The sequence below is a fragment of the Sciurus vulgaris genome, assembly GCF_902686455.1.
Source record: "Sciurus vulgaris genome assembly, chromosome: 5".
Taxonomy (NCBI): Eukaryota; Metazoa; Chordata; class Mammalia; order Rodentia; family Sciuridae; genus Sciurus; species Sciurus vulgaris.
In genome coordinates this window covers 123,967,379-123,980,588 of record NC_136465.1, presented here as the reverse complement: position 1 = coordinate 123,980,588, position 13,210 = coordinate 123,967,379, and the positions used below count along the sequence as shown (strand labels likewise).

The following is a 13,210-nucleotide window of genomic DNA, read 5'->3' as shown; positions in this document are numbered from 1 at the left end:
AAGATACGAAAAGAGTGATATGAAAAAATAAATCAATTGTAAGAAAAGATGTTTATTAAGCAGCTACCCTGAGGACCTAGAACAAGGATATTTGATGAATTGTCACCATCTCTTTTTATATCTTTAATCAATACTCTATTAACTAGTGCTACCCTTTATATATTAAATTTAAGTCAATCAACTTTATTTTGCATTTCCTTTTCACCTCCTCTAGTCAGAAAATAATGCTATTTGCTTTTTGTAGATGAGTTTTTTTTGTACAGTCTACATAAAATCCTCATTAATCACAAAATTCATTTCATGTTATAAAAACTCATCAAAGTAATAAATGGAATAATTGAGCCTTTTCAATTTTCCCTTTCAATTCAGCAGAATGGGCCAAAGAGCCCAGAGCACTGTGCTCTGCATTTTTCATTTGCGTCGAATAATAGTCTGTACAGAAGAACTTTAGAACCTGCTTTCCATTAACATTTTCTACAATTTCAATCTTTATCAGGGAGTGCTTGTTTGAATTGGCAGCATATAACATGCTCTCTTCATTCAACCAGACAACACAAGCAGGCTGCTGCCTTATAGCATGCGGTGTGATTTAAAGGGAAAAAGGGACAATCAGCGATTTAAGTTGCTGATATTTCATAATGGACATTGTTGCCTATGTTAATTTAAATTTACGTTCCGGTAATGATGACATAATCTTAACTTTCTCCATTCTTCTCTAAATCAAGGTCTAATATACAGTCAGGGGTATAAATTGTCTTGTGTGATAGGGAGACATGCTCTTCATAAAGTTGGTCAATTTACACAGGTGGTCTTACCAGGTCCAACTCTGTTGCTTAATAAATATAAAATATAGCACTTTTATTTTCATTTACAAATACAGTTAAACTTTTTAAAAGCAAATAAAAAGTAATTAGCAATCTATTTTTAATGTGTTCCAATGAAAATGAATTTTAGGAATAAAATATAAATCTTTTCCCATACCAACTTTTTTCAGGATGGCTATTTCACATTTGAATACATGATGAAATTTCTGAGGCTACTTTAGAACTGTATATAGGGGTTTTATTTTTCAAGATAAATGTGTTTTAAAGTATTCTGTTTAGTCCAGAGAAAACTGCAAAGCAAGTACACTATAATAGCTGTTGAAGATTCCAGGGAAAAACCTTACAGAAGAGAGAGAGAAAATAGAGGCAGGAGGATACTACTAACACTGGTTGAGAGGTTGGAATTGGCTATGCCATATCATGGGCAGAGACTGTTCAGTTTAGTCTGAGTGTTGAGATGTTCTGCTCCAGAAGTTGTGATCATCGACTATGTTTAGGAGGTTTGCACTGTACTGCACAGTAGCTACAGATTTCCACCACTTTGCTGCAGTAGAGATTAGGCTGACACCACAGCACCAGGCAAGTGATATTTTAGGTGGCTTTAAACTCTTTGGTATGATAATCAAGGAGACAGGAAAAAAAATGTCTTTCTATTTAATTAAATTTTATTTAATTAAAAATAGAATAGATAAATAGCCAAACTTAGTAATATTAAGTAACATTGCTAAAACCATATTTTACAACAGAAATATACCTGCTTTCAATTTAATACCTTTAATTTGTCCCTCCCATCTGCCCCCCCCCACCAAGAAACAAAAACAAGGTAAAGATACTTCCTGAAATAACCATTACTGCAAGGCATATTTTGTGTAAGACTCTAGTGTTGCTTGCTACAAATCCAATCCTTTTCTCACCATATGAAAATGTGTGCTTTGCTTGCTGTTCTTTCCAGTTTTCTCACTGTCTTTTGCTGAGATTTTCTGAATTATTTCCAAAGGTGATATGCATTTGTGCTCCAATAGAAGCATTAAGCCCCTTTTTTAAAAAAAAAAAAAATTCATTTTTTGGAATCATTTACATTGAATATGGCAAAAATAATTTCAATAGCTAGCACCTCAGAACTAGACAACCTTATGTATGTTTAATGCAGAAAGTGAAGAAGGAGATGCTAAGTGGCTGATGCTGGAACTTACTCACCCTAATGGGAATATCTCTGCAAAGAGCCAACTGCTGGCTAGCAGAGGGTTGAATATAGATTCAGAGCTAAGGTTTTATTTCTGCTTTGTTATTGAGAAACACATTTAAATTGGTACACTTATTCAGTAGTGCTATTCCCCCAATATCAATGCTTGCTAAGAAAGGGAATTTATAGAAATAAATACCTTGGTATAATTAGGCAAAAAAAAAAAAAAAAAAAAAAAATTCACCGATAATTGCTTTTCATTGTCTTAAGTAGTTATTTTAATTTCTGTTTAAAAATGCTATATTGAACACCCACATTTACCTGTATCCCCTGTAAAACCTCATTAAATATAGCAAAGGGATTTATAGCAAGTTATAAAAGCACATGTGCTAAGTTCTCACACTGGAAGCTGAAAAGTTGTGATCAGACAGTTACTAATTTACCTGAACAGAGAATTTTGTTCTTAAGCCACCGACAGGAGAAGTTAAGGAATAGAGTGGTGGGAAGAAATAACATACAGGAAATGTTAAGTGAAAATTTACACTGAACATTGAAATTGCAACCATGTTTCCTTACATGAAAGATAACTGTGAACTCTTTAGGCAGGTAATATGACAAACCCAAGATATGTAGGTATTGACATCCAAGGTTCACCAAAGAAGTGGCCTAGAGTGAATCTTACAAATAGCAAGACTCTTTCCATGTGTAGGATTTCTGGTCATGCTTTTACCACTCTAGAGTTAGATGTGAGCGCATAATCAGAGATCACAAGGTTGTTAAGAAATGACCTTTCCCAATGGCAGAGTCTAAAATCAATAAATAGGAAACCAAATGATCAGGTTCTCTTTGAACACAACATATTGCAGGGATTACTCTATTTTAAGTAATTGTTTCATGCATGTTACACACATTAGTCACTTAATAGCAAGAACAATCCTGCCATTTGTAATTTTTTAGACAAGGAAACTGAAGCACTGAAAGGTTAATTTCCTCAAGGTCACATAACTAACAAGTAGTAGACCCAGGGCTTGAATATACTCAGCAACTGAAGTCCATGTCAGTGGCCACTACAATCATGATGGCTGAACAGTGGGGATTTGTTGTTGTGTTATCATCATATAGTCTGCTTAAACCTAAGTGGTGTGGATAAATCATTCCATGTGAACTCTTGGTGCAACAAAGAGATGGGCAAACTGGAGATGTATGAGATTGATACCTGCATAGAAGTAGAGGGAGTACACTGTAAAATAATGATAAAACTATAGTGTAGCAAACACATAAACCAGTAACACATTTGTCATCATCACAATTGTTGTGCACAGTATAAAGTTGTATATGCTGCACATTTTTGTGGTTAGTGATGCTGTCTTGGTTACACCAGCATCAGCACAAACAGATCATGCATTGTGATGTGAGGTTATAAGCACTGCAGTGTCACCAGGTGGCAGGAATTTTTCACTCAGTTATAATTTTATGGAACCAATATTACATATGTGGTCTTTACTTGATGAAAATGTCATTATGCAGTGCATGACTATATATTATATTTATATTATACTACCTGAAAAACTGGAGTAAACAGAGACTTTTGAGGGAGAAGAAAATATTTAAAATAGCACTAATGTTTCCAAAGAGATAAGAAAAGACATTATAGCTATAAAGAAAAAAAAAATGTTACCAAAGGAACATTTATATGCAAAAGTGTGCTCTTAGGTACTGAAAATGTTATAGAAATGCAACACTTAAAATTGGGTAAGAATATAAGGATAATGAAAACGTCAGAGGATAGCACAAACAGAATAAGGTATGAAAAGCAAGAAAGAAAAGATAAAAAGATTGAAGGATGTCTAATCCAAGATGTCTAATATCTGAATGGAATACCAGAAAGAGAAAATGGTAAGCAAAGAATAGAAAATCATCAAAGAAATTAATTCAAGAAAACTATGTAGAAATGAGCATGAACTCTAAGATTTAAAGTCCTTGCACCAAGTGTTGGGAATACAGGATGAAAATAGACCCACCGGGATGCTCACAGCCGTAAGACTTGTGGATGGTACAAACAAGGGAGATCCAAAATCAACAGTCAGATGGCATCAGCTATCTCAATAGCCACACTGGAGATTGGAAGGCAATGGAACAGTGGTTTAATAATTCCCATGGGAAATTTTTCCTACCCAGAATTTCTTTTTTTCCCCCAGGGAAAGATAAGACATTCAAAGTACAGAACCCTAACACAGAATAGAACAAATGAAATGCCCAAGGTATCAGTGAGAGAAGGTCCCAAGAAAATAATAATGCATCAGACTGAGAGGTCAATGAGCCTTGTGCAGGGCAAATCATGCTGAAGAGATTTCTTTTTAAAATGAAAGCAATGCAATAAATGGTTTCAGTCTATTGATGAGAGGCTTACACGTTTTGGGAAGACATACAGCTTAAATCAGTGGTAAATACAGAGAAAGCTAAGCAAATGAGGAACATTTACAGGAAAACAAAGTACTTTTCAGGAAATAGAAAATAATCATGTTAGAAAACACTCTAAAGTAAAATTAAAAGTAAAATTAATGGAATACTCAACCGAATTTAGAAGTTACGAGGTTTGGAATACGTGTGTGTGTGTGTGTGTGTGTGTGTGAAGGGGAAAGGATGGTATTACCTACTGACTTCATAGTGCCTAAAAATGGAAATAGTATTCGAAAGAGTCAGCATAAACAATTATTTAGAAATAAGGAAGTACATGTGAGAAGATGTAGCTAAAAATGAATCCTGTGGAGAAAGCAAATTAGGATGAAAAGAGTTGTTTTTTAAAACCCATCCTTGCAGAATTTTTTGACTCATAAATTTCAGGTATGTATACACTAAATGTAAAAACTAAATTAATAAAAGTTACTCCTATGTTGCTATGCCAAAATGTGAGAAGAATTTGAGTATTTTTTTTTTTTTTATAAAACTGCATCTTCTTTTTTATGCATACTTTAATTTTGGAACAACAAAAACAACAACAACAAAAAATACAATACAATATCCAACCCTGCTGCCAGGCTAGGTAGGAGATGGGGGCTTGAGGCCCCTGTTTCCTGCCTTAAGATGCCAAGGACAAGAGAAAAACCCCTAGAACATCCATCGGCAGAGGAAGCCAGGTGGAAAAGGGCCATTCACGGCTACTGAAGGAGCTAAAGGGAAACTACACAGAGGGAAGATTTCTCAGTAGCAACTCCTAATCTACTTCTTTCATGCGAGTTGTATCCTCATCATCCTTGGGAGGGGATATCTCATCAGGAACAGCATTGCTGGGTTCCTCCGCTGTCACTTCATCTTCATGGATGCCTCGGCCTAGCATTATCATGTGGTAGATGGGAATGCAGAGGGCCTGCAGGTCCTCAAGGGAGAAGCCAGATGAGAGCAGTGCAGTTTCAAATAGCAATACCACCAGGTCCTTGATTGCTTTGTCAGTTTTGTCTGCCTCTGCCTTTTGCCGCAGTGTCTCCACATGGGGTGGTCAGGGTTGACCTCCATGTGCGTTTTGGCTATCATGTAGCCCATCGTAGAATTGTCCTGAAGTGCCTGGGTCTTATTATCTGCTCCATGTTGGCTGTCCAGCCATAGGTACTGGTAACAATACAGCACGATGAAGACACAAGCCTATTGCAGATTGTTACTTTCTCAACGTTTTCATCCAAGATTTATTTTAAGAGCTTGCAAGGGTTCTCAAATTTTGCCTTTCTCTCCTCCATTTTTTTTTCTTCTTCTTCATCTTCGGGTAGCTCGAGGACTTCCTTGGTCAGGGAGACCAGGCTTTTCCCATCAAACTCCTTGAGTTGCTGCACATAGTCTTCATCAATAGGTTCAGTCATGTATACCACCTCAAAGCCCTGCTTCCACACATGCTCCACATGTCCATAGTCTTCCTAAGTGATGTCATCAAGGTTTCTGGTCCAAATGGACTTGGTCTTGTTCAGTTCTTCATGATCAATTTATTTCTCCTTAATCTTCTTTGTTTTCCTTTTTTTATACTTACTGGTGTCATCCTCCTCATCTGAGCCTACATTTTCAATCTTGTTTCTCCTCACATCCTTATCTTTCTCTTCCTTCTCGTTGTTCTCTTTCTCTGACTCATCATGTCTGATTTCCTTCTCTCGTTCCCTCTCCAAATAAAGGATGATTGGATAGCCTATGAACTGTGAGTGCTTCTTCGCCACTTTTTTGATCTGCCTGTCCTTGAAGGAGTCTGTCTGGTCTTCATTGAGATGGAGAATGACTTTAGTACCCCAGTCAATGGGCTCGCCATGATCAGTCGATACAGTGAAGGATCCCTCAGCAGAAGACTCCCAGGCATATTGTTCATCATCATTGTGCTTTGGGATCATAGCCACTTTCTCTGCCACCAGATAGGCAAAGTAAAATCCAACACCAAATTGTGCAATCATAGATATGTCTGCACCAGCCTCCAGAACCTCCATAAATGTTTTAGTACCAGAATTGGCAATGGTTTCCAAGTTGTTTATGAGATCAGCCTTGGTCATGCTGTTGCCTGTGTCCACTAAAGTCAGGGTCCTTTACTGAGAGTTGAGGATGATGTCAATTTTCAGCTCTTTACCACTGTCCAACTCGGAAGGGTCTGTCAAGCTTTCATAGTGAATCTTGCCCAAGGCATTGGAAGCACTAGAGATCAATTCATGAAAGAAATTTTTTTTGCTGGATTAGAAGGTATTGATGATGAGAGATATGAGTTGGGCAATTTCTGCCTGAAAGGCAAAGATCTCCACCTCCTCCTCTCCATGATGCACTTACTCAGGCATCTTGAAAAGAAAGGGCTGCGAGTATTACAGAGTAGGGAGGGCCTGAACAGTGTGTGCCTGGTGACACCTAAGCTGTGTGGGGGTGACTATGAGTTTGAGTATTTTATATCACCAGTTCACAATAAGAAATTCCTAGGCATATCCACAATTTAGTTACTTACTTATTTTTCTTGAATTGACACAGTTCTTTCTCAAAAATTATTGTTAAAGTCCTCAGAGTTTAAAGACGTTTCTAGAACCTAGGTCAGTGTACAATTCTATGTGGCTAGATCCATAGGTGTTTCTAGTAAGGAATAATTGATGGCTATTTTCTCTGATAGTTGAGTGCTCTTGTAATTTCACACACGTTCTAGCTCCTTGCTTTCATGACTATTTTGCCTTCTGTGTAGTTAAGTAGGAGAGAGAAATTTTAGGGTGCTGATAACAATTTGGGCTTCCCCTCAATTAGAAGAAATCTCAAAAAAATGAGGTGAGATTTTCTAGTTCTAAGATTTCCCCCTGCCAATAGAGACGGAAACAGAGTTTAGTGTGAAGGAGAATTTGAATTGTCTTCAGCGAACACAACTCACAAAATGTTCTTCTGGCAGTAACTAAGAATGACAAAAGACTTACCTTTCCAGAAACAAATCTCTCAGAGAACAAAGCAACTTCGTTTTCTATAAATCCTAAGAGCTGTAAAATCATAATAAAGTGTTTTAAAAAATGCTATTCATAATCCCAGCTCTTAACATGATTTTCAGTTTTATAAGTTAACTGCCAGTCTTTTTGTATTGTATGTATTATATAATTGTATAGTATAAATTCTCTATTATTATTCTTTTTCATTTAATCTCCACTGTAAGCTTTGTCTGTTTCTACATGGTATTCAAAGTTATAATTTTTAGTGCTGTGATCATATATATTTCAGGTTCTATGCTATATATTTTTCAAAAAATGTACAGAAAATGTGTGTGTGTGTGTGTGTGTGTGTGTGTGTGTGTGTGTGTGGTTGTTTGACAATGCTGATGAATTCTTTTTCAACAAATAGATCTTTGTCTTCCATTCAATCATTTTTATGATAAACTTACAGAGATGATATTCCTGACATCTTTTGCACTTGTCATGTGGTGGTGTTAGTTTTTGCCTAAAAGGTTTGACAATTCAAAATTCAGGAAGTATTGCATAAGCATATCTGTTCACTACGTAAGTATCTCTGATGCTCACTTCCTCTGTTATCCAATATGGAAGAGTTCAAATGTTGTTTTAACTAATTTGATATGCATTTCTAAGCTTAGCTGTGAGATGAACTATTTCCACCCTTATGTTATTTGTATTTCCTTGCTTGCTAATAATCTATTCATAATTCTTGCCTATATATCTTTAGAGGTCTTGATATTTTGCTATAAATCTAAATGCATCCTATGTACAATATAGTTTATAACTGTTTGTCATACAGAATGCTTAAATTTCCCAGGTTTTCTTTTTACTATATGATTCTGTTTTACTGGTGTCAACTACAAAGATGGTTTAAAAAAATATTTAACTGCCAATCTTTTCAGTTTGATTTTTTTCCTAAAACTAAGAAATTATCACTAATTTACTGATCTGAAAAATATTTGACTCTATTTCTCTATACCTTTTAAAAAATTGAATTTGAATTTCAACATGTAATATTTTGGGGCTACTTTTGGTGTATACAAGTGATAAAATGGCCATTAGATTACTTATTGGCTGCAAGAGAGGGAAAGGACACCACCAGGATATTGCTGAAAAAGTGTTATTGCAGCTGTTGATTTGGGGGTATGATACTTATTGTCTCAGTTGAGGGTGAGAAGAGCATTATAATATACATCTATAATGGTTAATTTGAATTATCACCTTAAAAGGATTATAAAGATGCCAATGATTAAGAGATTTCTGGGTGTGTCCATGAGGGCATGTCTAGGAATGATTAGAATGTGGCATAGTGAATTGAAGTGGAGCCCCTCTCTAAGCGTGGGCAGTACCGCCCAATAGGATGGAATAAAAGTTGGAAGAACAAGGAAGCAGATGCAGATGCAAGCTCAACTCTTCTTGATAGGATTATTGATTGCTGTTTTGATCATCTGACGATATTGGACTCTTGCTTCTTCACTCTTCCAAGCAGATTCTATTAGTGATTTTCCAGGTAGTTTCCAGAAACCTTGGTCTCAGACTAGGGTAGCACTGTTGATTCCTCCTGTTCTGGGGCTTCCACCTCTGGTCTGTGCAGCTACTGGTTCTTCCAGCTTTCAAGCCTGCAGACAGCCATTGTGGACTATTCAACTTCTGGTAGTGTAAGCCAATTTAACAAATCCCCTTTTTATAATTATACTTCCTGTTGGTTCTGTTCCTCTAAAGAACCCTGACTAACACAACATCCATTGGTGAAAGTGTTTATTCAGGGGTGGAGAGTATTTGTCAAATTACTCCCAGTAAAAATAGCCAACCTACCCAATAATTAGGGGAATGGCTTTGAATGAGTGAGAGGCCAGTTTAAGAGTTGTGCTCCCAGGGTGCTGGAATAGTTAGATCCAACTTGAGATCATGGGAACCATTGAGTGTTGGGAGAGAGAATAGAGAAGAAGGAGACAGATTTATCCCAAGTCCTCTAGTAAGGCAGATTCAAGGAGCTGGATTCCTTACTTCAAGGAGAGGATGAAGTATATTGGCAGAATCTGGTGAACACTGGCATTTTCATAACATTGAAAAATTTGTCCTTCTTTAAAACTATTATTTGTAGAAACATACCTTCTCGTATATTAAGTTCTTTCATACAATAGGGCAATTCCCTGGGCTTCCTATTCTTCAATATGAACAAATTACAATAAATGTAGAACTAAGCTATATATGCTAATCCCAAAGCCAACATCATTCTAAATATAGAAAAGTTGAAAGCATCCTCTCTAAAACTGGAATGAACCAGGATGGCTTCTTTTACCACTTTTACTCAACTTTATCCTTGAAACTCTAGCCAGAGCAATTAGAAGAAATTAAAGGGATACCAATAGGAAAAGAACTCAAGCTATCACTGTTTGCCAATGACATGATTCTATATTTAGAAGATCCAAAAAATTCTACCAGAAAACTTCTAGAACTAATAAATGAATTCAGCAAAGTAGCAGGATATAAAATCAACACCCATAAATCAAATGCGTTCTTATACGTCAGTGATGAATCTACTGAAAGAGAAATTAGGAAAACTACCCCATTCACAATAACCTCAAAAAAAAAAAAAAAAAAAAAAAGAAAGAAATATTTGGGAATCAGCCTAACAAAAAAGGTTAAAGACCTCTACAGTGAAAAATACAGAACACTAAAGAAAGAAATTGAAGAAGACCATAGAATATAGAAATATCTCCTGTGATCTTAGATAGGCAGAATTAATACTTTCAAAATGACCATACTACCAAAAGCCTTATACATATTTAATGCAATTCCTATTAAAATCCCAATGACATTCTTCATAGAACTAGAGAAAGCAATCATGAAACTTGTTTGGAAAAATAAAAGACCTAGAATAGCTAAAGCAATCCTTGGCAAGAAAAGTAAAGCAAGAAGCATCACAATACCAGATTTTAAATTATACTACAGAGTCAAAGTAACAAAAATGGCACAGTATTGGCACCAAAAGAGGTACATAGACCAGTGGTACAGAATACAAGACATAGACAGAAACCCACCAAAATACAATTATCTCATAGTAGACAAAGGCACAAAAAACATACATTGGAGAAAACATAGCCACTTCAAAAAACGGTGCTGGGAGAACTGGAAATTCATATGTAACAAAATGAAATTAATCCCATATCTCTCACCCTGCATTAAATCAACACAAAGTAGGTCGAAGTCTTAGGCACTATAACAGAGACCCTGTGCCTAATAGAAGAAAAAGTAGACCCAACTCTCCATCATGTCAGCTTAGAACCTGACTTCGTTAATAAGACTCCTAAAGCACAAGAAGTAAAATCAAGAATCAATAAATGGGATGGATTCAAACTAAAAAGCCTCTTAGAAAAGGAAACAATCAAGAACACAAAGAGAGCCTACAGTATGGGAGAACATCTTTACTACATGCACCTCAGAGCATTAATCTCCAAGATTTATGAAGAACTCAAAAAACTTAACACCAAAAAACCAAATAACTCAATCAATAAATTGGCTAAGAAACTGAATAGACACTTCACAGAAGAAATATAACTGATTAATAAATATATGAAAAAATATTCGTCTCTAGCAATTAGAAGAATTCAAATCAAAACTACTCTAAGATTTCATCTCACTCCAGTCATGATGGCAATTATCAAGAATACAAACAACAATAAATGTTGGTGAGGATGTGGGGAAAAAGGTACACTCATACATTGCTTGTGGGACTGCAAATTGGTGCAACCACTCTGGAATGCAGTATGGAGATTCCTCAGAAAACCTGGGATGGAACCACCATTTGACCCAGTTATTGTACTCCTAGGTTTATACACAAAGGATTTAATACTACGGTGACTCTGTCACATTAATGTTCATAGCAGCTCAATTCACAATACCTAAGCTGTGGAGCCCACCTAGGTGCCCTTCAACAGATAAATGAATAAAGAAATTGTGGTATATATATATATTACTCAACCTTAAAGGATAATGAAATTATGGCAGTTGCCGGTAAATGGATGCAACTAGAGAATATTATGTTAAGTGAAATAAGCCAATCCCAAAGAACCAAAGGCTGAATGTTTTCTCTGATGTGTAGATGCTTATTCACAATAAAGAGTGGGGAAAGAATAGAGGTACTTTGGATTAGATAGAAAGAAGTGAAGTCAGGGGAGTGAGTGTGGGTGTAGGAATGATAGTAGAATGAATTGGGCATTATACCCTATGTGTATATTTGATTATATAACCTATGTTACTCTACCTCATGTACAACAAGAATGGGAAGTTACACTCCATTTATGTATGATGTGTCAAAATGAATTCTACTGTCATGTATAACTAATTAGAATAATTTTTTAAAAAAATGAACTAATCAAGATATAAAATGTATCTAAAGTGGTTTATACCCAGATTATTTTCTAAAATACAAAAACTCACTATAGTCATGCTTTTAACAATTGTATAGTGTTCAGAGTTCTGTTAGTCAACTTTTCATTGCTGAGACTAAAATACCTGAAAAGAACTTAGAAGAGGAAAAAATTTATTTTGATTCAAGTTTTAAGAGGTTTTAGTCTGTGCTTGACCAGCTACATAGCTCTGGGCCTAAGGTGATGCAGAACATCATGGTAGAAGGATGTGGTAGAGGAAAGCTGCTCAATTCATGGTAGTCAAGAGGCAGAGAGAGAAAGGTAAGAGTCAGAGGGACAATATATACTCCCCAAGGGCACACTCCTAGAGACCTGTTTCCTCCAGCTATGTTGCCTCACCTGCCTACAATTACCATCCAGTTAGTCCATTCCAATTATCAATCCAGCAAATGACTTAATTCACTGATTGGGTTAGAGCTATCACAATTTGCTCATTTCACCTCCTTCATTAACACAGTAGTTTTTGTGGGACACCTCTGTCCAAATCCTAACAAATAGGCATAGTGTGTATCAGTTATTAATTTGCTAGCTTTCAAGTCAAAACCTACCTCTTTGTGATAGAGCTGGGCTTTGCCAGTGCTTCCTGTTTTCCATTGGTGGATTGTTTTCCCCATGGGTTGACAGGACTGGAGGAACAGTGGAGGAGAAGTTTCTTTCCTCCTGCTCATGTTTCTGATTTTCTTCTTGGTCAAATGGCATGGCTTTCTGATATAAGGCTGCCAATGATATGCATGTGAAATGGGGCACCTACTCCAGGGTGTGGTTGGTACTTTAGTTGGTTATTTCCTGCTTTCCAGCCTGAGCTGCAGCTCACAGCTGGACCACAGTCTCACTGTCCCTGAAAAGTCTTTGATCTCAGCCTGGGGGAACAAAGTTTTTACATATTTATTCCCTCTTCATAATCTTTCTCTCAATCTAGAATTAGTGGTGCATTCCTATTTTGCTATCCCTGTGTTCTCTGTACCCTTTATTAATTAATATCCTGTTTCTAGTTAACAATTCTTTATGTTAAAATTTCTTTATCAAGTAACTGTTTCTGTCTCCTTACTGGTCCCTGGGTTCTTCATTTATCATTATTTTCCAAAACCTTTGTTAAAGTATGTAATATGCTTAAGGAAAAGTAAGAATATATAGTACGTATGTTTTCTTAAAGGGAAAATAAAACACACACACGTGTAGCTAATGTACCATTGTTTTATTATTCATTTATATCAATTTATATAGAAATATAATTTTTATTTCTACAATTTATTATATTGATGTTATTAACTTGATATTGTTAACACAGGTTATTTAAACTTTGTGCCTCAGTTTCACCATTTTATAGGTGGAAAAATA

General features: G+C 36.0%; 1 pseudogene across 1 annotated transcript; it reads right to left on the bottom strand.

Annotated features, from left to right (window-relative positions):
* Positions 1-5,221: 5,221 nt before the first annotated feature.
* LOC306661116 (heat shock protein HSP 90-beta-like) lies at positions 5,222-12,571 on the bottom strand (annotated as a pseudogene). The gene is made up of 2 exons: positions 12,421-12,571; positions 5,222-6,790 (listed from the first exon to the last, which is right to left on the bottom strand). The product of its transcript is annotated as a heat shock protein HSP 90-beta-like (transcript).
* Between the last annotated feature and the right edge of the window lie 639 nt (positions 12,572-13,210).